The sequence below is a fragment of the Leptonotus elevatus genome, chromosome 11, assembly GCF_054856555.1.
Source record: "Leptonotus elevatus isolate MCC_2025b chromosome 11, RoL_Lele_1.0, whole genome shotgun sequence".
Taxonomy (NCBI): Eukaryota; Metazoa; Chordata; class Actinopteri; order Syngnathiformes; family Syngnathidae; genus Leptonotus; species Leptonotus elevatus.
In genome coordinates, this window is record NC_141249.1 from 15209378 (window position 1) to 15236781 (window position 27404).

General features: G+C 42.1%; 1 protein-coding gene across 1 annotated transcript in view; it reads right to left on the bottom strand.

Annotated features, from left to right (window-relative positions):
• The window catches only part of lingo3a (leucine rich repeat and Ig domain containing 3a), a 39317-nt gene extending 12883 nt beyond the window's left edge, over window positions 1-26434 (bottom strand). Inside the window, exon 1 of the mRNA XM_086089877.1 lies at window positions 26102-26434. The gene's annotated coding sequence lies outside the window, so the exon portion shown is untranslated. The remainder of the gene's footprint in view (window positions 1-26101) is intronic.
• Between the last annotated feature and the right edge of the window lie 970 nt (window positions 26435-27404).

A 27404-nucleotide genomic window follows, 5' to 3' on the forward strand; every position in this document is an offset into this window, starting at 1 on the left:
TTGAATCGGTGGAGGCTGGTGTCTCGGATCTCACGCGGCTTCGTCTGTCCTTCCTTCCTTTTCTCGGTCTCTCCGTTGGTCTCTTGAGGCCTCCCTGATTTTATGTTTTTTGGATTTGTTGGGGTCTGGATGTTTCTTGGGCTGGGGAGGAGTTCTGGTGGGGGGTGTCTGGTCGGTGCTGGATTTCACCTTCCTTGGTTTTTCTTCGGTCCCCTCGGGTCTCTTGGTGTTCGATTTAGGTGAACGGTATGAGATTTTTTTTTTTCTAATAGGTTTTCTGGTGAGCTAACAAACACACGCACGCACGCACGCACGCACGCACACACACATACTCACCCACACACACAAAAAAAAAAAAAATGTATGTATGTATGTATGTATATATGTATATATGTATGTATATATGTGTATATATATATATATATATATATTTAAAAAAAAAAAAAAAAAAAAAAAAGAGCAATGATGATGACATTTCCGAATGAACAATACTGAGCTCTAAAAAAAAAAAAAAAAAAAAAAAAAAAAAAAATGAGTACAAAAATGATGGTTAGCACGTGTGTCTCACAGTGGAGAGCTTCTGAGTCTGAATCTCAGCTGTGGACCTCCTCCGTGTAAAATTGTCATGTCCTATCTATCTATTATATTGTAAAGCTGCTTTGCGGCGGCTTGCATATTTAAAACACTGATCAAAAAAAGGTTTAATTGGGATGTCATCACAGGGTGTAATTGCACCGTAAATTTTACAGTCAAGTCTTCAAAATGTCCACCGTTATGGCCGTCATAATGTATTCAAACGAGCAGAGTGTTTATTAGCATACGGCTTTAGCATCAGAGTTGAATTGTAGGTGTTCATTAAATGACATGATTAGGCTGATTTACCTTTCCTACAAAACATCAAAGAAAAAACCCGTTTTGTTTTGTTTTTTTTGACTTACAGTATCCTAATGGAAGCACATGCGGATGGCCAAGTGAGCAGCTTTTAACCGCAGCCTCAATCACCATTCAAACACCGCAGTGAGGGATGGAGCGAGACTGAGAGGGAGAGAGGAATGTCTTTCAAGTACAAGTTGAACAGCAACATAGAGGCATATTTAGACAGTAGAGTGGGCAGTGAAACTGCAGAGGTGGGGGGGGGGGTCTCCTTCCTCCCTCTACCCGCAACGCATCATTTATTTGCATCTTAACATGCGCTCCAGCCTCCACATCCTCTGCATGCAAGTCAACACATTAGGCTCAAACACGGTCCTGAGCAGATAGTCGCTCATCATCCACGGAGTTGCGTTTGACAGGAGGGCACTCGCTTATGCGAAATGGGACACTAAACACGTTCTCGTGCTGATAATAGGCGGGCACACAATGTTGTGAAAGTCCTGGGACGAACCATCAACCATGTTTGTTTATATGAGTCCTAATGACATCAATGAGTCCTCCGACTTACAGCAGTTAACAAAATCAAATCACGCAAGGGTAAATTGTTTTCGGCTTTCTATTTTTCTGTCGTAACTCATTTTTCAGACCCACCACTGAAACAACATTTCAGGCCGAACTATAGCCTACACATGAAATATTAATGTTATTTGGGGGGATTTATTATTGACTTACTTCCTAACACAGTGTGGACTTCTAAAAGAAAAGTTGAGCATAAAAGACAAATACATGCATGTTCTTTTTTGGCATTATCCAACATCAATGGCGACAAACAGTTAATTAATACTGTATTTATTAATATCATTTTATTTTTCATCACATGCTGTCACTTCCAGTGATGTCAGTTACGCGTTTCAAAGTCGCGCGTTACTCTAAAATAAGCACATCGTGATGTAACAACTAATGTAACGTGTTACTTTTTCAAAGTAATCAGACTAAAGTTACTCTTCAAACCCTGAAAGTTACTTTATAGAATATATGCTTCAACATACAAACATCAACAGTATTTTAGAGAATGTGACATTTTACACCACTAGAAGTAGTTTGGTTAGGTGAAATCGAGAAAGAATATATTTTCATGTTATTTGTTTAATTAAAATTAAAATTAAATTAAAATTAAACGTCACTGTAAAAACATACTTCCAATTAAGTGTCAAAACCACGTGTCATTTTAATATAAAATGGTCGATATTAACTAAATGTAACTACTTAGGTAACTTGTAATCAAACTTGGCTACTCTTTAAAGTCAGTAATCAGTTAACTCATTTGCTCCCAAAAACGTATAAATCAGTTTTATTTTAAATGTTTCAAGTGTCCCAAAGATTTATTTATACGTTTTTTAAATGTTTTTTTTATGCTAGAGCATACAGAAGGCTTTGATGCAGTCTCTCAACTGTAAACAACGGTTGAAAAAAAAGGTAGTTATTACAAAAAACAGCCAGCAGGTGGCAGCAGAGCAAAGGAGATCAACCAGGGCCATGTTGAAAAAAAGCTCATTTACTCACAGTTTTAAATAGATTTGTGAATAATTATGAAACTTAGCTATAGCTTATATATATATATATTTTTTTATCTGACAAAAAAATCTAAAGCAAGAAAATCCTATCTCACTTACTAATGATCAACTCGATTAAAATTAACCCACCAACATTATTGTTAATAATTGATATGCACATTTCAGGCAGTAGTAGTTTTAAAATACTTTTTTTTTTAAATGCATCATGTGTAATATTTAATGAGTGAGGAAAGCTAAAGCTCTTCGACTGGATCTTATTGGATTGTGCATGTTCACCTAGCATGGCATGTAACGTTAGTTTTGTTTTCTTTGATACATTTTCCTTCACTCTGTAGAGAATAATAAACTCATATTGCCATGTGATATTCGGCGAGAGAGTGCTCGAAGGTCTGATGAGTGTGGCAGTCTGCTAACGTCGCTGCAGGTGCTCGCCACAAATGACAAATGAGCAGGAAGCCTGCTCGGGAGTGTGCGTAGGTGTCGGCGGGCAAAAAAAGGCTCCGAGGCCGAGGCGCAACATGCTCTGGGGCTCTTTAAATGGCTGCTCTCACACTGCGCTCTTGCATGCCCACTCGTCGCTACACTTGCACAACTACACAACTGCTGTACAGTGTGTATGTGTGTTGTGCTGACGAATCCCTCAGAGGAACACATTAGTCATGAACATGGAGGGAAGTCGTTGCCTGTGTCCATCAATCTGAGAGGCCCTGCAGTCGCTAAGAGTACACACACACCGCACACAATACACACACTGGAATTAGAATACATCTCGCCATCCAGAAAATGGATGAGGGGCATTGTGTAAAACGGAGCCTTTTTTTTTAAATTACTTTTAAGTCAAATAAACAGTAATGTTGAGTTTGGAACAAATAAGATGTGTGGTATTCAGTAGGAGACTGCGGGCAGCAAAAAATTGAGTGCTGTACCCAAGTGGAGACTGTGGAGTACACTGAATTGTCCAGCGCTAAGGCGCAGCAACAGGGTATCCTCATGTTGGCTAATGTGGGGGAAAATATGGCTCATTGCAGTTGAGAGGAGACTATGAAGTCTAATGCAACAGTGTCTAGCGCAATGGTACAGTGACATGATAAGATCATGGTAACGTGTGTGTCATTCAAAAGGAGACTGTGGGCAGTCTGGAGAAAACAAGGCCCACCGCAGCCAAGAGGAGACTATGGAGTATAATACAACAGCATCCAGCACAATGGTACAGGAGCATTACTTTACCTAAAATGTTTGTAACGTGAGTCAATTAAAAAAGGAGACATGGACAGTCTGAAAAAAAACGGCCCCACTGCATCAAAGTGGAGACAGTGGAGTATAAGTCTGCAGTGTTCAGCACTAAGACACAGCAACAGGTTAAGGGTACATTACATGTGTTTTATCCCAGAGGGGATATTGTGCAACAGCTAAACAGGGTGATGCAGCCAAGTGGAGATTGTGGAGCATAACACAACACTGCAGTGTCCAGCACTGCTGCACAGCAGAAGGGTGGGTAATCTCATGTTAGCATGTGCGTTATTCAAAAAGAGACTTTGGGCAGCAAAAGACAGGGCACTACAGCAAAGTGGAGAATGTGGAGTATAATACTCATCTACAGATGATCTTTTAGTTTTCTTTTTTTTCCTTTAGTTTTTATCTTTGTTCCATAAAATGTTACAATCATGCATCTGGTCTACCAAAAAGAGCTTAGCAACGGTTTACACCAGCCATCAACACAACGTACTAAGAATAGTACCTGGTCTGGTTTTTGCCAATGGGAACGCTTCATTAGTTGGTAAATCTGTGCAGTGTCATGCAGTGTAACAAGAAGCATAAGAAATAGGTAAGTAATTGGTTCCCCCTTCCTATCTTTTTTTTTTTCCATATTAAGAACTAACTGATTGGAACACTGTATGCAAATTAATATGAAACAGCACTCCGAACGGTCCCAAGTGGCTTTTTCATTATCATAATGGAGCCTTAAAATTGCTCCAGTGTCCAATACGCAACACATGAGAGTGAAACCAGAGGACACAAAGGGGTGACTACCGACGTGTCTCGACAAGCAGCCATGAATCTTTAATTGGAGGCAACTGTTTCATGGCTTGTTCAGCTAAAGCCTCCGACCAGCACCGGTTCAATAATGGGAGGGGGGAGTTACGCGGTGCGGTCGTGACCCAATAACGTGCACACTCTGACCTTGGCTATATAATTGGAAGCACAACAGTAACACGTAAAGAGATTTCAAATATCTCTTATAATACAAGGCGTTCTAAAAAAATAACATCCTTTGTTTCCCCACAGATCAAGAGTATACTTCATATTATTAGTTAGGTCCGATCAAGCAATTTGATTGACTAGCTGTCAGTTCATCTCACACGTTTGGCATTAAAAGAAACTTAGCATTGTAAAGGTGGACATTTATTAATTTTTTTAATGGTTGAAAGTATGAATGGTCATAGAAGAGAAGACCAGAGATGTCGCCACAAACCTCCAGGTATGCTAATGTGATTAAATGACACAATCAGTCAAGAGACATTAATTGTACAAACAGGAGCAAACACTCATCCAAAGTCCTAATAACGCTAACGACTACAAAGTCAATTGGTTTCTTTTTTTATCCATTTCCGAACCACTTTGTGTAACTCATGCTCGTCGTGGAGCGCCCACTAAATAAATGATGCAATAGCGTGACGCGACTTGGTCCGAAATGAACAAATAGCCGATCTCGCTCAGTGAAAGTAAAACAGTCAAACAAGATTCATTTATTGCTGTTGGTGTTTTAGCTAGTTAGCATGCCGCGCTAACTGCTAACGCCACTGTTTGCAAGGCTATTTGTGTTGGTTGAGCATGATAACAAATCAAAAGTATTCACTTATTACTGTTAACTGATCAAAGTAACTTGTAGAACTGTTGTAAGAAAGTAATATCTCATTCAAATTCATAAAGTTGTACGATATCATCACGACTGATTCATTGGTGGGTCGTAGGCCACATTTTATTTCTCTATCATTCCTTTTTTAATTAGTTATTTTACAATGGAGCAAAGCTTCAATTGTGTTTTTTTTGGTGTGTGTGTTTTTTTATGATGCAGTTCTTCTTGTAAAAGACATTAAATGCTGCAACACACTCTCCCAAATCGAAATGAGATTATCCCAAACACCAGCGATGGATTGATTCGCAAATGTCTGAGCGAGTTCTATTATTCCCTTGAGAATGCATCTGAACTAAAACGACCTTCTTTTGATAGAAGCTTATGCAAACAGAGTGGCTAACACATTAAACGTAATATAAAAAAAATAAAAAAGCTGTAGAAGTATTTATATATATATATGACTGGGGAACTCAGAAAGTTATATTTGTCAATGTTGTGCATTTTGAGGCATCACTGTACTCTATTAGCAGACATTACCGACCACATAACAAACATTCCCATTTACCCCCATTGCTCCAAGCGAAGTCACTGCGAGTTAGCATGAAGGAGGCGAAGTGAAGAAGGGACGTAAAGCTCGACGGCGCTTCGCTGAGGGAACGCCGAGCGTCACCGTAACGCACACTGGCACAACTTGGCCTGCCAAGAAGCGCATACAGAACCTTTTGCACTCTGCACTCGAGCAGCAGCAAAACCTGACCTCACACACTGGCTTTCATTAGCATCCCACTTTGTAGCACTAATACATCACCACGCCCCATCAACTGAGAACTATTACACGGTTGGTGGACTTCATTGTCTTGGGAGTCTTTATTTAAAAAAAAAACCCATGAGACGTGAGAGGTTTCAGTGAGCGGACTAATAGTAATTAAAAGGCCATTCGTTAATCATAGGTAACATTTTTCTCTAAAAATGGAAGTCACAGAGGCAGGGGTGGATAGAGGAGACAAAAATCGTACTCAAGATTGCTGTTACGGAAATGCAGCCTGTTGAATAATACAGTAAGAAGTACTTCTGAAAAAGCGCCGTGAATACTTTCTGGATCCGCCTCATAATCACATACAGTTGAACAAAATTGTTTACAGCTATTTGTGCCCCACAGAGAGGCCCACATGCACTTGACCTGCACGGAAGCTGTTTACGAAAATGTTCTTGGGCACACACACATTGTCAACAACGTCAACATCGCATCCTCGCTCTTTCCTTGTCCTTTCCGCACATTCAAGGTTGAGCATCATAAGCCCGAGAGCGCGCTCTAATCCTTCTTGAAGCCTGCGGGCGCCCGCTGCCCTTTCTAGTTGGCTTTATTAACAGGACGCCTGTCCTTTTCTACTTTCCTCTGGCTGCTTGTTACCAAGTGGCTGCCAATTAGAAGCAGTTATCAAGGGACAACAATGGTGCAAGAAGAGGGCAACTTCCGCTTGCTTCCAAAAGAAATACAGTACGGACACAATTTGTGGGAAGAATTCCACAGAGTACAACTGTTGCCATCATAAAACCTTAATTAGCGGAACATGTGAAAGTAAAATTGTAATATTATATGAAGTCGCTGTCCAGTCAGTTATCCGTTCATCCATTCTCAAAGGCGTTCTTATAAAGGACTAAACTGGTCGGCACTCACTTTCCCATCGATGTACAATTTAGAGTCTTCATTAAACCTTACATGCGTGTTTTGGGAATGTGACAGGAAGCTGGAGTATTAACCCTAACCCGCCTCTAGTAGTATTACACCCTTTTCACACTGCACTCACTAAGTGTCAAAAGTCGAAATGATGGCTGGATGATGGAAGTCCAGGAAGTAAAAACGCAAACTTTTTTTTTAGAGGAGAAGTAGACCGCATCTTGACAAGATGCATCTTTCATTGTTGAAAAGAGTGAAAGGAATCTCATTCTTAAGCTCCAGTTCCACCAAGACCACTTCAAGTTATATTTCATACTGAGCAGGGGAGGAGTCTCTTCCTAAAAAAAATATCGTACGTCATCTCTTGTGTGTCCCAAAGCACAGGACACTGAAATATTTCATTTATTGAGGCTTCCTGCATTGTCTTCATGATGTTATGTATAAATAAGTCCGCCAAAATAGCAATGCATCACTCTGCCAGTTCCTATTGGAGTCGCTTGTCTGAGTTCACGATGAAGCCATTGTCGAATAAAACTTCTTATTTTTTTCCCATTGGTGGGGCCTTGCCATCTTGCGACGCCCAGCAACGCTCTATTCCGTGGTATCTGCCCCTCACCACATACACAATGAATGGGCTCATTAATGGCATGTGTCCTGCTAAGTGCAGTGTGAAAAGGGGCTTTTTACTTTCCAAAATGAGTACGTAATAAAATTAACCATCGTTGTCATGTAGTACGTTTAAATGCAGCTCTTGATCACAAGCCACCAGAGGTTTGGGAGAGGCTAGCATGAGAAGCTAATATAGCATTGATACCCTTTATTGAACTAAGGTACATATTTTCATTGTAAAAAAATGTCACAGAAAATCATCCCAAAAACATGTCAAACATGGATGAATGAATGGAATCACTACCTGAGCATTGTTGCACACACTCAGTTCCTTGGTAATTCCTTCCTCAACCTTCATATATGATTGCCTAGCGTCGAGTTTCAGGCGCTAATCTAAATAAGACCCCCGAAGGTCCCGTGAGGAAGCAGCCCCGACAAGTTCGGCGAGGGAGCGTGGGTAGCGGTGCGCAAATTGAAAGTAATCCTGTGGCGTCGGCCGCTCGCGGTGCTGCCCGAGTGGCAACCAATCCATAATTCATGGCTCGACGGCGGCGGCGAGGTGGAGAAAGTTGCACGCGTGTAATAACGCGGCACTGATGGAATCGCTGAAGGTCCCAGGTGTGAGGGGTGCATCTGTTAAACGAGGCCAGCAGAAAGACTATTTCGCATGGTGTCTACCAACCTGAAGCCGATTGGCTGACAGCAACTGTCAAGTCAAACTGACAGACAGACTGACAGGCAGGGATGAGGCCGAGGAAACACCACTCCATCAATTACTATCACCAAAAAGAACTCAGTAGGACCAAATGACATTGCCTCCAATGATACGCTTACAGATACGGCAAAGACACCTGAAACAAAACAGATTAAAAATAAGTGTTTATTGGTACTTTTGGGACAGCCTGTAATACTGGAATAATCTGTTTACTAAGTGTGGAAAGTGACAACAGGTGGATCCTTAGGGTAGTTGTACAGTTTACCATCTTTAGGAAGAGCACTTGATTGTTACTATACATTGTTGGCAAAAATAGATTTTCAGAACAATCGAAATGGAATAATTTCCTGTGGAACGCAAAGATGATCTGTCATGGCACAGTGGTTGGGAATCACTGGTCTAGAATACATTTCCAGGTTCGAGGAGGCAAGAGTTTTGAAGGGGGAAAATGCCAGATTTTGGGCTCACAATATGCAGGACACAAGTGATTTCTGAAGAAACACAAGGGCCAGCAATCATAAATGTTAAACCGATCCAAAATATCTGATCGCATTTTCTACAGAGGTCTGTAATTTGCTTTCATCCCCATTTTCCATACCTGCCCTATCTATAAGGGTTAGGGTGAGCTGGAACCCAAAGCCAACAAGCATTCCCACTCGTATTGTATTCATGCGTGCAGCTGTCCCTCGTTCCAAAACAAATTTCTCCTGAGGGAGACAAATAAAGACAGACCTTGAACGTTGCTTGTCCACTGGAAAAGTGTCAATAGCAAGCTGAATCCGGGTAAACAGAGTTGTAAAACTAATTTACGCCTACTACCACAGTAATTCCCCGTTCGTCGAGGGAGTTGAGTTCCAGACCCACACGGGATTGGTGAAAACCTGTGATGTAGAGAGACGAAATAAAACCACATTATAAAAAAAACGTGCGAGCATCTTTGCCTCGCTCTACAGCGGCCCCAGTGATCAGAATAGCAAGGCTAGCAAGGCTAACTGCTATTCTAATCCACTACCATATTATTTTTGTACTATCGAACCCATGCAGATGTCTGAAGACTGTCACTTAGTTGGCCTGTTCCAAAGAGCGTTACGCCCAATTCGCGCTGACTGCGGAACGGGCGCGGTGCGTTTTCCGTACGGTCGTCGCAAGGAATCGAAAGCATTCGAGTCTGCGTGTCAATTCACACCAGCTGCAGTAGGGTGCGGAAGGGATGCGGCGCTGAGGAAGGTTTCCGCAAGCGTTCAATTTTTTCCAGACGCCGCATGCGGATTTTCACGAAGTTAAAGAAATTACGCGAACCGGACAGGAATTTGAGCGTCGGCATCAAGGTAGATCCGGTATATTTCAAAATAAAACCGTTTGCAACTCATTTTTTGGGGGAGGGAAGCTAGCTAACTTTCATAGCATGACATGAGTCGGACATTTAAGACAAAAAACGAGCTCAGAATAAATTGTACATGACAAAATAACACTATTAAAACACAAAACGTACTTACCCATGGTAGAAGTCCCAGAAATAATGTCCAAAAGCAAATCGATGTGACAGGCAAGTGTGGCTATTGTTTACCAATAGGACTCTACATACACAGTTGTTATCGCGTCAACTCAACTCTCCAGCGTGAACCCCCGTGATCTTGTGGTTTGGCGGGTACAGATTTACAGATTTACGGACACGGACAGTTCACGCAACGTCAGTGTGAATTGGGCGTTCTAGTCATGTGAGGTCAGAGGACAGGTGAGTAAATTGGCCCATTGAAGGACGAAATGCTAATAACACGCGTTTAATCAATTCCAAGCTTTAAACGTAAGAGTAAGGTCGACCCGTCTGTTCAACCCCTAAACCAATCCATATCATTCTATCTAATTGCAGTCTGCTATCTTAGTTTTAATTTAAAAGTAAAATGTTAGCGACAGGCTAATAGAGATTAGCATACTGTAGATGCTAGAGTTAATAGCAACCTTCAAACAGCAGCAACATGCAAATAGAGGACACAACAACATAGACCTGTATTACACATAACCACTGTGTTTCTTCCATTAGACCCGAGTGCACAACGTGGTAGCTACTCCACTGAAGGTGCACAATTAAATTGGGACTTGCCCCTGCCGTCTCCTGTAAAAAGAAAATCCATGATCTAGCAAGTCCGCTCCAGGCTCACTCAATATGATTTTGAAGGTGCTGGTCAGTATCCAGCCGGAGTGAGGCGGTGAAAGTGAGGTGTGGGAGGACGTCTGTGAAGATGCATCAGAAGGTGCAGAAGGTGAGATGGAGGAGAAGGCAATTTGAAGGGTGCGAGACGAGCTGGCAGTCGGACAAAAGGCGAGTTGTGTTACAGCCGGCGCAGCCAACATCTTTACCCGTCAACTCGCCGCCGACATAATGCTTACACTTCAGCTCAAATGTCGCGTGGAAGCAGACATGAAAGCCCCCCCCCCCCCTCTTTATGAGAAATTTGATGCGGGCTCCCATCGGCCGTAACGCGACGACCTTTAACCTCTTCATTCGCATCCGCCAAAGGTTGACTCACCAGACAGCAGGCTCGCCAATTTCACACAGCCAAAGAAGAGGTCCTTGAAATGTCACACGAGGTGAGGATCGGGATGAAGGATGCAGGAATATTTTTTGCTCTCTGTCAATGGATGCGAGCTCCCCTCTAGAATCAGTTTGCTGTGCTTTACCGAGTCACATTCTAGTTAGCGTTGTGGCATTATTTAGATATTATTCTAATCAACTATGTGAAACACCTAACAGTTGTCTGTCTTCACGAGAAAGGCAAGATTGTACAGATGAGAGCAAGGAATACGTGACTAGCATGGCAGCTGATGTCTCATGATCAAAACTTTCAAAATAATTCCTTATCAATAGTCCATTTGCATCAATGACTTTAAATGTTTATCAGTTGACAAAATTGGTGGACCAGCCAGGACACCTCTAACAGAAAGTTGTGCAAAGTAAACGTAAACGCCAAACATGGTGCTATAGTGCTAATTAGCTTTGTTAGCATTGGGCAGGTACATTTATTAAAAAAATTAAAAATTGTCATGTTGCCACTATATTTGGTACTCGTTACCATCGTGACTTAAGTAAACATAAAATAATACTTCACTGCAGATTTGAAAAATACCGTTTACTCTTTACTTTTTCCTATAGCTACACATTCAAAGTCTCCCGAATACTGACAAGACTGCACATTCGAGCTCCTGCCTTGATGCCCTGAGGTCCAAAACAATATCCACAAGTGTCCCCAGCCAATAATTACCCCGTTTTACACACGCACCGCCAGCATGGATTGCAAGATTAGCGCATAATGACGCCCTGATGAAATGCGCCGGGCTGTCCGACGCCGTCTCTCTTTCATAGTCTGCTGTCCATATTTTCGCTGGCCTATTTCACCGACCCGCCCCCCTAATCCTGCGCCGACGGGAGCTGCCAACGCCACCCGGCCCGACTTCCCATCACGCTTTGCTCACTTTTAATCTTGTTGCTGCTGAGATCTGAAGCGCAGAATTAGGGATGACCGGCAATTTCGGCTTGAATACATGCAACTTATTATGGAGGAGAGCAAGGGAGCGCATAAAGAAATTGGCTTATTTTGCGCTGGGGTACGACACAACTATTATTGGCTATAGATGCATTTCCACAGCCATTTATTATTTGGTATATTGGGTATTAGGTACGAGTCAAGTGAAGGACTATAAAAAAAAATGTCCGCTTTAAAAAAGACTGATAATAATTCTGGTTCGGTTTTGTTATAAAAATAAATAAATAATAATAATAATAATAGTTATTTACAGCTTCAGCATGATGAAAAAAAAGTCCACAGCAGTGAATGAGCAAAATGTTTTGATGTCGCTCTCATCAACAGTAAATCTCATTAAAAGTTGTTGCTTCCCTGCACAGGTGTTAAAATTGAAGTTTTGAAAGTCAGGAATGCTCATTTGAGAGTGTAGCTTACAGTATGAATTGCACGGCAATTAACCGACACCGAGAAAGATCTTTAAGCATCACATCCGGGTGCTCGTCACTCACGGCGTAATCGTGATCGAGGCATTTTTGTCTGCTTGAGTAATGAGGGGATGTTTGTCTGCTACCAGACTGTATCTGTGCCACGTCTTCAGAGAGATTAGCTCACGCAACAAGGAGCTTCGGCGCATTCAAAGCGGGTTAAAAGCCACGAGAATGTAACGATAGCCATGAGGAGGCGCTGACCTTTAACATGTTAAGTATAGTAGAGCTACACCTCGACAAAAGACAAAAATGCAGCAACGAGAGATGTTGCCTCTTTCTGACAGCAGGAAGCAGAGATGTGAAATACTTTGGAGGAGGTGATGAGGGATTACACATCCTGACAGAAACATGCGGGGAGGAGAGCCGAGGAAATGGGTTGTGAGGCACTTTGAGCCCGGCAAAACGGCAGCCATGCGTGCACGTCGTGGTTTGTGTGGCTGACAGTTGCAACCTGTCATTTTTAAGAGCTGGAGAGATGTGTCATGGTTGTCTGATTATTAGGGGAGCCCATTATACGGGAGGTGGGGACAAAAAAAAAATCAAAATGCAACAACAGTAACATGAGAGTGAAAAGTGATTCTTGGCGCGTGACACCGGTTGTCAGCCAACTAGATGAGGCTTTGGTGACAGGAAACAGAAGGACGGAGGCGGAAGCAGATTGACGAGGAGAAGGGGGAGAGGCAGCGTCAGCTCCAAAAACATTTCGGTTATCATTTAGCCGTTTAGCGTAGCAACTCGGCTTGCGATTATAGCAAAGTGACTTTTGAATTGCTTGTGGACACGTTTCAAAGATTTACTTGATTTCTAATTATTAGACAATCAAGTAAATCTTGTCAGCTGCCTATGTCAGAAAGTAAGTCTTAAAGCAAGAAGTTCATCCTCCCCTACTTTCTTTGCTGCTCAGGAACTACTGGAGCAATGCTAGGCGCTAGGCTAACTTAGTGTTAGGTAATTAACATTGTTTTTCTGTTTCAATTTATATTTTAACCGTTTTTGATATTAGTTAGAGCTGTGTAATAATAAGACAACAGTTAATTCATTTATTAGTCAATCTATAGTCCTTTGTTCTCCTCTCTGGGAAAGAAATGTCTAGTAAGGTTTCTGAGTTATCTAAATGAGGGGATGTTTGAAAGTGCAAGCAGAGGTCTGTCCATACATTTCCTGGTGCAAGGAGGTGCTGGGGACCAATTGTTTACCCACATCTGGAGTGGACTGAGATAGGAACTGGTGTAGGATTCTAAGTTGTGTATTTCACTTTGCTGACAGGACAGGATGACAGGGGGGGGAGTATTCTTTCTAAACACTGTTTTTGTATAAGTGTGCAAGAGCAGAGAGCGAGAGACACACTTTGCGGTCATTGCTGATTGAGCAAGGATCCAAAGTGACTTCGGAAATTTCTGAATAAAAGCTTTCAAGAACTTCTTCACGAGATCTCAACTTTGAGTTTTATTTTGAACACGCAGGAAATCAAATGAATGATTTCTAACATTAGTTAGCGTAGTCTGCACCAGTTATGGCTGGCTAGCTAGCGTGTCGAAACACAGTACAGAGCTGCCTCTTTAAGTCAGTAATGTTTGCCTACATGACGAGGAATAAGACACATTCCTGACAAGTATCACTTGAGGAGAATGAGTAGCTAATTGTGTGAATCACTAAGCAAAAACAGAGCACAGGAGAAGACGCTGAAGCTAGCACAGCTGCTAAGCTAACATGAAAGTTATATGAGTAACACCAGAAAAAGTGCAAAAAAATAAAATAAAAAATAAAATGTGGTACTGTGCATTTTTCAAGTTTGGCTTGAATTGCGTTACAGGGGAGAATAACCAACTATGAGCAGCAAATTATCAGATAAATGAATGTGAAATGAAAGTGTTTGAAAAATTGTATACTACACAGAATGTACAAAAAAATGGAAATGAGTCACTACGCATTTGACAGGTAGGAAGACGAGCCAAAAATGTCAAAAGTGTGTATATTAAATATTTAAGTAGAATATCACCATTTTTTTTTGCATTTGTTTTAATTTAATTCTGAATTTTGAGATCTGACAATAAGTGATCTTAAAATGACTTAGCATCTTTGATGATTTTATGTATTTATTGTTTCTTTGTTGCTGTTTTTACTTGTTTTTAATCAATTTAGCTTAGCCAAGAGAACTAGTTCAATTTATTTTACACTTCTTTTTTTTAACAGCAAAAGCCTCATTAGCATTGGTTTATTATAAACGGCACTTAACACACAAGCTGTATAGAAACTTAACCAACTGTACTGCCAAAATTGAAGCACAAAGTGACAATGTCACAGTTTTTGTTGTTGTTGTTGTTGTTTTTTTGGTCATCACATAACAGTAAAGCCATACTTGTGATGGCATACCCTGCAATAGTGGCTGACAGGACATGTAAAGCCCTAAACAAGTTTGTTGCACATAGAAGCTACTTTAATTTGTAAAAAGAAAAAAATAGACATCATTTTGTCTTTATCCCTGTGCTGACAAAACATTTCTTGTCGGTAAATGGACCCTTCCGGGATTCCATTGACTCAGTCTGCATGTATTATTCCCCTTACTGTGACTTGGGTTTCTCTTTAAGCAGACTGTGTGGACTGTCATTGGCAGGTTATACAATCACTCTTCTGGAACACACACACCAATTATAAATATCCTTATAACTGACTAGTGTGTGATACACATTCACACCTGTCAAATATATGTTTATTATAATGCTTTTATAATAGCATTTTTCCTCATGAGGTTCACTGGTGAGCTGGAGCCACTCCCAACCGACTATGGGCGAGAGGCGGGATACACTCTGATGTGGTCGCAAGCCAATCGCAGTTAATGTCATTATGATGTTTGTTTGTTTGGGGCCCAGATGGTGAATAGAGTGTGGGCCTATCATGTTGTGTTGGCATTGTTGTCTTGTTAAAAGCCATCTGTGCGTTAGTTAAATGTCATACTTATACATTCTGCAGTTGCTTTGCGGAAAGTTACGCAACAGTGATGCAACACATGAGAATTTAGAGACATTAAAACGGTTAGTAAAAAAACCTCAAATTGACAAAAAGTAAAAAGTAATTGATTGTAATAATTTAAACTTAGTTGGATGGTTGGGAGGGTGGGGGGGCGGAAGAGAAGCAGGAAGGCGCATCAAGTAGCTCCCGAGGGAGAAATTTAGCCCAAACTAAATGAGGAAATGCCAGTTTACGGGCTGACCAATCTGTGTCACCGCGCCACTTAGAAGCAAAGGACAAGATGGCGGCGATGCAAAGAGCCTCCATCTAGGTATAGCTGAAGGCATCGAGTAATTGGGCGACCGCCTGCATGTGAAACAGATCTGTTTTGACACCACAGGAACCCGGAGCCAGAAAACCCCACCGAGAAAGTCTTCGCCACCGCAAACGAGAGCGATTGCAGCCAGCGTCGCGCAAATTATTTACGAGCTCCTTTGAGACGATGCGCTATGACAACATCAGACACGGCGAGGGAGTTAAAAAAGAAAACGAAAAACAAAGTGGCTCTGATTTGAGCGTGAAGCTGCGGGCGGGCGATGACAGCGGACCCGTCACAGGATCAATGTGTTTCTTGGAAATGAAAGCGTGATGACAGCGTGCGTGAGAGGAGCCGAGCGGCATTTGGGCAATGTCTGCCAGCAGCGCTTCTGCCGCCTGTCATCAATTCACAATGTTGTCTTCACGTCCACTCCACTCATCCCACTCCACGTGCTCTTCACCTCACTTGTCATGCGCCGGCTACGTGTCGGCACGCCATCAAAGCCTCACTGACATGTTCGCTCACATACTTGCTATTTATAAGGCTACATGCTACATAAAACATACAGCATACAATTTATTAGGAACACCTACATAGTCTAATGACAGGCAATACAGGAGTTATTTAAAAAAAGACTTACTATTTTCTATAACTATTATTTATTAGCTTAGCATGTTGTTGTTGTTGTTGTGTCAATTTGTTACATTAGCACCAGGGCCAAAGTAAGACTCATTTCAACACAAAGGCTGTTAAGCTAGCATCATTCAGGCAGCTAACACTTCACTCCTAGTTAGCATTCTTTTTTGAAACTTTTTGAAACCACATCCGGTGGGCTTCTTAGCGGACTGACGGTGACGCTAACTTTACGATCACCGCAAAGGCTTTCCTAGCATGCTTTGTTGTGGTTACAAGTGACACTTGTGATGAAGTGTTGTCTCTTTAACCCTATAAATCCTGAAATATATGAGAGAACATTGTGATTCTTTGTAAATAGCGTCCTTTTAAACAAACACATTTGGTGGTGGTGGGGGGGGGGGGGTGTCAACTTCGACATATGACTTTTGATTTGTGTCATATTTGATACATCCGGTCAATATGCATTTAAATTCGTACATTTATACACTCTAAAAACATTTGGGTAAAAAATAACCCAACGATGGGTCAAAAATGGACCGATCCTCTACTTGGGTCAATTTGACCCAACTTTGAGTGAAGAAATAAATGGATCTTGTAAAGTGTAAAACAGCTCATAAATATTGGTCAGAGCCTTAACTATAGGTGTCTCCCCTTTCTCAATTGGGGCGATCTTGCAAGGTCGCTGGGTGATACTCAAAATGTATTGTATTTAATGTGGCTTCATATGGTTAATGTGTTATTTTGGACAAATAGGGGCTGGACTCGCTCATTAAATTCTGATTCGCTAATCGTGCCAGTCAAATTCCGGTAACTTAATATGGCATATATTTGGCAGTAGGGGATATTTCCCAGATAATAATTAAAATATGATAAATAGTTAATGGAGAAGACTTTTATATAGTCCGTTTTACGCATTGTTTAAACTACGGAACATCTATTTGATGCCTACCAATAGTAATTGATGTTTAGTAGTACATTCGTATTAGTAAGCAATAAAACATTTAAATCTCATGACTCATCAAAACAGCCCGGCCTAGTGTGAAATCACCCAGCTGTCCAGATGACCCACTCCGGGCCTGATTACCAGCAGTGGTTGGCAACTTGCGACTCCGCAGGCCAAATTTGGCCCGGCACCAATTATATCTGGCCCACCAGATGATGTTGATGTAGGACAAAAAATGATAAAAAGGGATGTCAAAATATTCACTGTATTAAATGTGCCTAATGAGCTGTTCTGTTTAAAATGTAATTTTGTTTGGCAGGTTGCTTGGAAAATGCATGGTAATATATATTTGAAGATGTATTTTTGACTAAAACCTGTGTTGGAAAATGCACAGGCTGTGTACTGTGAACCTTCCTGCAAAACAGTGATGCAACACTGTGAGCCGTCCCAATGATTATCGTACCGTGGCATCAATACCGCGATAAAACATTGTGCCATCTGTATTAATATTTTTAGTAAGAAAAGCAAGGTTTATCTGATGAAAATGTAATTTCACGGTAATTGCTGAGGAAAAAAATTGGCCTGCCAATGAAGCAAGCTGGAGTGGAACTGCCTACCCGGCGTAATCATAAATTTCCAAACAAACGAGTAAGCCTTGGCGGAAGTCTGCGCTCTCATACATGCGACTGTAGATGTCTTTGTGCGTCAGACTTTTTTGTTTAGCAAGTGTACCTAATGGGGTTATGAGTGCATGCCTACACACACGCACGCACGCACACACAGCAGTTCATAAGCCGCCTGAAATAAAGCGAGAAGTTGACAAAAGGATCTCAGCGGACGTCGTCTAATCAAACACTTTTGACAGGCAACGCCGATGAAGGAGGCGAGCGTGTGCGTGTGCGTCTGCGAGGCGCAATCTCATCACACCAACCCGCCGCACTTACACGCGCGCGCGCGCGCGCTCATGCTGATTTATTAGTTTCAACGATGCAGAAAGAAAATGAGGCAGATTCAAGGATTTGACGTCCCTTTCAGATGACAGCTTGGGGAAAAATATCATGCGTTCCTCTCATAATAGGACGGTTTTAGTGTGTCATCGAGATCCCTCCAGAATATATATATGTCATTCACATATCAGGGAATAGGACGTATTTATGAATCTGCTTATGTCCGCATGAGTTAGACGAAGCCATCGAATTCTTCCTAAAAGCGAGTTATCCCAAGTGAAAAGCGACCGAAAAAGGTCAGCGGGAAACAGCAGCCGAGCGCCAATTAACATTTCCCTAACGAAGTCAAATGCGACATCTTTTTTGGTCGGCTGGCAGCCGGTCTTCGTCAGCCTTTAAGATCAGCGTTCACAAAAAGCCGTAATGAAGACAACAAGTCCAACAAGACTTTCTGACCGCCGCCTGACCTCCGCTTCATTAAACCCAACACGGAGGAGGACTAACATTTAAAATCCCTCGCGCTCAGCAAGATCTCATGAATATATAGCGTACTTGAACCCCTCCGAGGAGTTTAGGATCAATTAGAAGGGAATAATACAACAATAAGGGGATCCAACAACTTGTAATTAAACCCATCATTTAATAAGAGAGGCATCATATGCATTTTTTTTTCCTCAAAATTCAAAACGGATCCCAGGTGTTTTGATCAAATGCAAATGAGCCGCTCTTTCCCATCTAATCAATAAATCCCAGGTCAACCTTGGAGCGGATAGTGTGGAGGGGGATGGAATATTTTCAAACGTTATGCCCGTCAACCCAACTTCATATCAATCGCTTTGCCACTCCTCCATGTTGCAGTAGAAGAAACTCGCCATTGATTCTCGAGTGCAGAAAGTCAGCATGCGCCATGTGTACTTACTTTCACATGACACTAACCACATTCCATTGATTAAAGCACCGTTATCGGCTTCCGTTCCGTGCCCAATAGAATGAAATTGGGATGATTCTATTTCAAAGACAAGACGAGCCCTTCCAGTGTTTCTTACAGCACGAGTCCAATCTGGGCTGTAATGACATAATTGAAGAGCGCCGATTAAAGCGCTATCGAATGCACCGCGGAGAATGGGCAAAACTCGAGCCAGCCCGGCGGACGCAGCTGGTTCACGAGTGGGTCGACGGGAACCCTATGTCGTGGTTGCCGGGCTCAGCTGCTGCAAATGCGGTCGGTAAACCAACTGAAAGGAATGAAGGCCTTTGGGCATTCACTCGTTTTATCTCCAGGGGCCAATATCGGTTTATAAAAGCTAAGAATGTATATACTGTATTTCGTTTCGAGTGAAATAAATCTGACCAGGTTAAATAGTATATAGTTAATTATGACTATGGCTGTTTCATTCATCTGTTGTCTGACTTGAGCACCCCCGAGCGTTCTGTGTTTTGCCAAAGTTCACTCGCTAACTGCAGGAATTGTTTATTTCACATTTTGTCAACATATCTGTGCAATTTTGAAGCTAAAGCTCGTATCCCACCGTAAGCGACGAAGGTTGGCGAGTGTTTGCAAATCTTGATGTCTTTGTCGAAAATGACATCAGAAGTTGCTCAGGACTCAGGTAACGACCTATCGTGGCTCAGCTTACAAATGTCACATGACCAAAGAAACAAGCTGTAATTGGTCGGTTTTTCATCAGGGTTCGTCCAAAGTCACAAAAGTTCACAAAGACATTCGGCCACAGTTTTAATGGTCGCAAAAAAAAAATTGTCACAAGGAAGTTTTGAACATGTTCAAAATTGTGAACGTCTGCAACCTTGAACGAACCATGATATATGATATGATATATGATTTGAAACCCCTACAGCTTGTTGGGTGTGTTTTTTGGGACATGTGACATTTGTCAGCTGAGCCATGATAGGTCGTTACCTGAGTCCTGAGCAACTGCTTAATTCTTATTCCACAAACGTAATATTAAGGGGAAACTCAACCCTTTTTTCTCTCTTTTTTTTTTTTACAATAATATGTTCTATACAGTCACACTAGTCTAAATATGATTCTGGCTGATAATGCGTTAGTGGAATATGAGTTAAGCAGCAAAATCCAGCCGTTTTTATCAATATCAAAAGGCGGCCATTTTGCCACTGGCTGTTGAGTGAAAATGACACAGTTGCTCAGGTCTCAGGTAACAACCAATCACAGCTCAGCTTTAGAAAACAGGTGAGCTGTGATTGGCTGTTGCCTGAGCCCTGTGCAACATTGATGTCATCTTCAGCCGACAGAAAGAAGCAAAATGGCCGCCCCCTGAGATGGATAAAATGGCTGGATTTTACTTCATAACTCATATTTCACAAATGTAACATTAATCAGAATGTCATGTTTAGACTAGTGAGGTCACATATAACATATTATTGTCAAGAAATATTTAAGGTTGACTTCCACTTTAATGAAAACGCTGCATTTAGATTACAGTTTAGAAATTTTTGGGGGGGTTGACTTCCCCTTTAAACTAGTCAAGAAGCGGCTGTCTCCAATATCATGTTTCACAAACGGTTTCTGAGAAGGCAAAAGAGAAAATGGCGCTTTGATCTAATTCCGTTTTATTCATAGGTTTGATTCGCTAAGCATGGATCAAATGTTGCGCTTACGGGACGGAGGAAGACGACGCTCGAGTATGGATTGGCGCTGGCTCGGAGCCAGGCTGTTGAAAGGAGTGTCGGGAATCGTCGCATCCAGATGGCGAGGCGGGCAGGAGAGTGGCATTCCCGTCATGGCGGCCCATCCGCGCTACAGAATGTATTGTTTTACGGCTGCTTAGTCACAGCATTTCAATCTGCCAGCAGCTTTGGAAGCACATAAAGTGAAATGAACTGGAGACAGCGACAACAACCACAACAAGTGAATCATACCGGGACAGCACTAAAACTGGACCACCTCTTGATTTATACTCACCGAGTGGGAGAGTTTAGTTTAGCCTGTAAATAATATGACGTCATAGAAGTATGACGTAGGTGAAAGCAGATGTTGACAAGGAGACCTACGCTGCATTCTGTGCATCGACACGTTGCAATTGTTCCTCTTCCTTGCAAATAAAAGATTTTTGTTTCCTAGTTTATTACAGTAATAAAAACAAATATTGCCACCACAAATCGTAAATCCCGGTCTGTTTGAGTGGGTAACTAGAAAATCATACGCCTGTGTACGTCATTTGTCAACTTGGTGAAGCAGCATGTTGCTCATTGTCAACGGCTGTTTTAGTACTTCCTTTTCCAAGCAACTATAAAAAAAAAAATGTTTATGGTCCTGAGGCGGAAGAACTAGTGCTATGACGTACGAGTTCTTCATTGGCCTAATTTTCGCTTGGACATGAGAGTAAGATGAGATATGAGTATTGTCGTGTTGCCACTCACACTTGAAGTTTACTGTCAGGCTAAACCTAAAACAACACATAGCGTTTGTTTAGCTTAATGCTAACACACAATGCAAAATGCCATACATGGGCTAACAAATAGCATCGCTGTTGCTTGTTATAACCCTTTTAGCTTTGACATACACACATAATCAGTCATATTCTTTATCCTCTGCAAAGAATGACTAATATTACTGTGATTTACTGAGAGTTTTGACCAGCTCCATTATTGTTTCCCCTAAAAAAAAAATATATATATATATATATATATAGGAAGAGGGCCTTGGAAAAAAATAACTGCATATCAAATTGCCAACCGCCAACGCAGAGAGGAAAAAATTTGCAATTTGATATTTTTCAAAATTGCTCAGCCCTACTTAGGAGCGTCTAAATTTGCCTGCTTTCCATTTGAGTCATTACATAACGCCACAAATATCCCATTTTCTTTCAACTAAGGGGAACATGAAATATGCAGCACGCAGGACCAGTAGGACTTTCTCCTCACCCGAGCGGCCTCCTCTCTTGGCTGACCTGCAGCTTCAGAGCCCGTCAAGCCAATACCGTCAACACCTGACACTCTCTCTTTGAGCCTGACGGCCATTTACTTCAAAACAGGCCATTAAGCGCCAACGCGGACGTTGTCGGTTCGTCAAAAAAAAAAAAAAAAAGCTGCAATATATTTATTATTTATGTAGGCTAAGATAGTTATGAATTATGTAGGCCGAAGCATAAATTACATCATCGCAACAAAGTGAAAACACATGACAACTCTACAGAATTCAACACGGGTGTAATTAAATACATTACGTCCAATGCCAGTGCAGTACTTTACCAACTAAACACTCTCTAGATTGTTTCCATTTTTTCATTAGACGCTCAGATCCGACCCGAGGGGTAAAATAGCAATTTGAAAATATTGGCAAATCTAATCTAATGTGATAAAGTTATAAAATATTAATATGCTCTATGCACGGTTGAATAAGAAAAGTACATTAAAACTAAATAACACGAAAGCATAAACAACTCAATATAAGTTTAATTTAATATGGGGATATAGTGCGTAAGGGCGGACGGGACTTCATTATTGGAATTATGAAGCAGGGAGGGGCAAATCCTGACTACAGGTGTAGTCTTTGTCTAGATTGGCACCAAATTGTAATGGGATCTTCATTTGTGCATGTGACAACCCTCAACCGAGTTAGCATTAGAATATAGCTGAGTTTCATCATTATTCACAAATGTATTTAGAAATGTGAGTAAAATAGCTTTTTTTCCCCATCATGGCCCTGGTTGATCTCTTTCGCTCTGCTGCCACCTGCTGGCTGTTTGTGTAATAACTACCTTTTTTTCCAACCGTTCTTTACAGTTGAGAGGCTGCATCAAAGCCTTCTGTATGCTCTAACAAAAACAAAAAAACATTAAAAAACATATACGTAATGCGTCTTTGGGAAACTTAAAACACTTAAAAAGGCAAATGAGTTAAGTACTCACACTAGTCGGGGGGCGACCATTTTGCCTCTACCCGTTGCTGTCTACTGCAAATGACATCACGGTGCCTACTCATCACATCACATGACCAAACCCGGAAAACAGGTGAGCCGTGATTGGTTGTTACCTGAGCACTGAGGCGATGTCATTTTCAGTCGACAGCAAGTGGCAAAATGGCCGCCCACTGAGATGGATCAAAGTGGTTGGATTTTACTACTTAATTCATATTACATAATTTACAAACACAATATTAATCATAATCTTATATTTAGTCTAATGAGGGCACATATAAAATATTGACTTCCGTTTTTAATGTTTGTAATGTGTGTGTGTGTGGGGGCGTGGGGGGGGGGGGATGGACATTCACCCATATCGGCCAGTCCTTTTGAAAGTAGGCTCTTATTTATTAATCAGCCCAGTTTGTCTTGTTTTACCCTAATAAGCGAGTCTAATAATAAGTGAGAATAGTTTTGGTCTAGTAGTTTTTTTTAAATGAATTATTTAACCTCTAGTTTCGAGCACTAGCTATCATCATGACAAATATCCAAGAACTGGTGCTGCAGAACCTAAAGGCTCCAGCACCATCCGATCAGAGTGGCGGGCATCCAGCTGGCTGTCTAACCTCCACAACGCGGCGGCGGGAAAGTCACAACGAGGCTCTAATTTCACCAAGAGCAGCATCGTCGGGCCGCCTGGTCTCGCACGCGCACGTGCGTGTGCTTTACTGCCACCGTAAAGCTGAAAACAATGCAGCTTGGCAGCGATATCGTTAAGTGGACTTAATGTGGCTCTTGAGCGCCGCTGACAGCTTTATGTGCAGCCGAGGGGATCAGAATTAGAAGAGCGGGGCGAAGAAATGGACGAGGGGTTCAACAATGCACTCTGAAGGACTAATTGACCTGTCAGCGGACATTTTATTACTGACATCACCGGCGCACCCCGCTGCTCCGATTGCATTCATTCCAATAGCCGATTGGTCCCGTTGATGCTACGAAGCAGCGTTCGCGTCTCCTGACAGATGCTTCACGATCCATACCGTCACGCTGCAACAACGTGGGGCTGATAATGACATGCCGAAGCTGTCCGGGACGTCTTCAATCAAAACGAGAGGTGGCAGTGGCCCAATCAATAACGACTTGGCTTGCAGGGCCCATTTGGATGCTGTCGCTAACCAAAACAGAAGCACTATTTAAAGTCAGAGGAAGAAAATGTTGGCAGTGCAAACAGCAGAAACACAACACTGGTGACGTACAAGGAGTGACAATAAAAAAAAAAGTAAAAAACATGATAGCAGAAGCCAAGCTGATGACTCCATGCTAACTGGCTAAGTGCTTATGTCACAGTATTGGACCACATATACTAACTCGAAACACTCAAATCATCTTTCCCCATTGAAATTAATGGAAAGGCCTGTAATCCGTTCCAGCCTGTAATGTGCTTTTAAATAAGAAAATCAAGGTGTATTCACTTTGGCCACTTGGGGGAAGCATAATACAGACATGCAGTAATATCGCTTTCTCTTCGCAGAGGATAAAGATTATGTATATGTCTGTGAGGATTGTTATATTGTCTACATGTTGTGTCACCATTTGTGCTCAAATATCAGTTGCCTAAATGGTTAGAGCACCGCAACACTGATGCTCGTTCGTTAGCTCGTCCATGGCGTTTTGCATTGTTTGTTAGCATTAAGCTACACATACTTTAATAAGGCAAAGCAGTTTGCTTTAAATAATTTTTTTATTTACATTTACTTTATTGTGTGTGTTTTTTACATAATATGTATTTTATTATCAAAATAGAAAAAAGATCATAGAAAATTGCCATTAATTTCATGCAATCTTAAGGGAAAATGCTTTATTGGGATATCATTCTTTGTTTTGTTTTCTTTTAATTTTATGTATCAAATGTCGTATCAGTACTTGTCAGTGACTATTTGTAACTAGTGACATCAGTTTGAAAAAAAATAAAAGTGGCATTGAACATCCCTAATTTAAATATGTGTAATTCGATGTTTAGTTTCACAGCAAATGGAAGAGGAAATAAAAATGTGACGTCTTTTTTTTTTTTTTTTGCTGATTGTTGTGAAGTGAGTCTGAAATGCCAAAGAACAAAAATCTCGGTCACTCGTACTGCATCTCAGGATTGGATGTGCCAATACCGCTTTCATGTTCATCACTTCTCAGATATATATATTATTTTTTTTCCGCTAGCGAAACTTCATTCGCATATCGCTTTTCTACCTTCAAAGTACTCCAATCGCTCATCCTCATTCACTTACTGACGCCGCAGCATCAGGAGCAACAGGTGGTCTAGCGTCTTGCTCAACGTGGTCAAGTGGTCATGATCGAACCCACAACCTGAACCATCAAACCCGCACTTTTTACAGTCATCCATGCTGCACTCGGCTGTCTCGCCTGGCTTCTTTCTCAGGCTTCTGTGTAGCGCAGCGCTGTCACCATTTGTCACTTCTCACATTCTGTTTCGTCTTCAGGCTTCCAAATGGATTCTTTGTGCCACGTCTGTTCCACCTCCAGTCGCGTGACAAAGCGTGACAGCGGCGCGACACGAAAAAAGAAGAAGCGCAAGTGATTAAGGTCAACAATTTTAGAACAGAATTTAACAATTTTGCAGTAGAACCGGGGCAAAATTAAGCAGTCAGTCATTGAGTCTCTTTTGTTTTTTGGGACAGTTAGATGCCTTGCTCAAGGGCACTCCAGTCGCGAGCCGTTTGCTGGTCTGGGGAATCAAATCGGGACTTTTGAAATTGAGAAAAGGTGGGCTACTTAGTACCTTTCTTTCCTAAGCAGCACATAAGTGCCTCGACTGGGACATTAGTTGAACCCTCACAGAGGGTTCGGGCACACATGCCATCAATCAATACAGCACATAAAAGTGGGAGGGGCAGCTCATTAGGCACCTGCATCATAAATCCATTTTGGTGCTAAACGTATTGTTGCTATGGCAGGTGATGTGGCACACCGACAGCGGGGATCCAAAAACTGCGAACGCGGACGCACACATTTTCATGCCGCACAGAAAAAGGATAGAAAGTGGATAAGCCTCGTTTACGTATAAAAAGTGTGCGCAACACGAGAGAGGGGCTCACCCGGGACGGGAACTTGAACGGCGCTCCTTCCACATCTGCAAGCTGCCGCGATGCTGTGATGTTGTTCTCGCGCAGCAGTTCGCTCTCGTTGGCTCCTCGAGTGCCTCCCAAAAGAAGCCCCCGACCCTCCTCCTTCTACTCCTGCCGTCAGTGGGGGGCTTCTCCTGCTCGTCGTCTCCCGGCGGGCTTCGTGCCTCGGCGAAGCGGTGAGGGGCAGCCACCGGCGGCTCGGACCGATGCTGCTCGTTGCATGTGTGTGTAGGGGTGCGTGCATGTGTGTGTTTTGGAAACAGGACCCTGCTGCTGTTCAGTGAGGCTCATCTGGTCTCGCTCGCCCCCCCACCCCTCTTTCTCTCTCTCTCTTTCTCTCTCTCTCTCTCTCTGTGTGCTGCATTCAAGTTCGACAAGAGAGAAGGGAAAAAAAAGCTTTTAGTCTTACATATTCATATCACACTTGCCTCCTGTCAGGAGATGCTCCGCATTTACACCTGTGCGCACGTGTGTGTGTGCGTGAGTGAGTGTGAGTGAATGAGTGAGTGAGTGAGTGAGAATCTTCATGCGAGAGTGAGTGAATGAGAGCGTGAATGAGAGAGTGAGTGAGAATCTGTATGCGAGAGTGAGTGAATGAGAGAATGTATGAGAGTGAGTTACTGAGCAAGCAAGTATGCATGCGAGTGAGTGAATAAAAGAGTGAGAGAGTCAGTTACTGAGCAAACGAGTATGCATGCGAGAGTGAGTGAGTGAGTGATTGTGAGAGTGAGTGGGTGAGTGAATGTGAGACAGTGAGTGAGTGAGTGAGTGAATGTGAGACTGAGTAAATGTGAGACTGAGTGAGTGAGTGAGTGAGTCTCAGTGAGTATGCATGTGAGAGTGAGTGAATGTGAGACTGACAGTGAGTGACTGAGTGAGTGAGTGAATGTGAGACTGAGTGAGTGAGTGAGTTAGTGAGTCTGAGTGAGTGAATGTGAGACTGAGTGAGTATGCATGTGAGAGTGAGTGAATGTGAGACAGTGAGTGAGTGAGTGAGTGAGTGAATGTGAGACTGAGTAAATGTGAGACTGAGTGAGTGAGTGAGTCTGAGTGAGTATGCATGTGAGAGTGAGTGAATGTGAGACTGACAGTGAGTGACTGAGTGAGTGAGTGAATGTGAGACTGAGTGAGTGAGTGAGTTAGTGAGTCTGAGTGAGTGAGTGAGTCTGAGTGAGTGAATGTGAGACTGAGTGAGTATGCATGTGAGAGTGAGTGAATGTGAGACAGTGAGTGAGTGAGTGAGTGAGTGAATGTGAGACTGAGTAAATGTGAG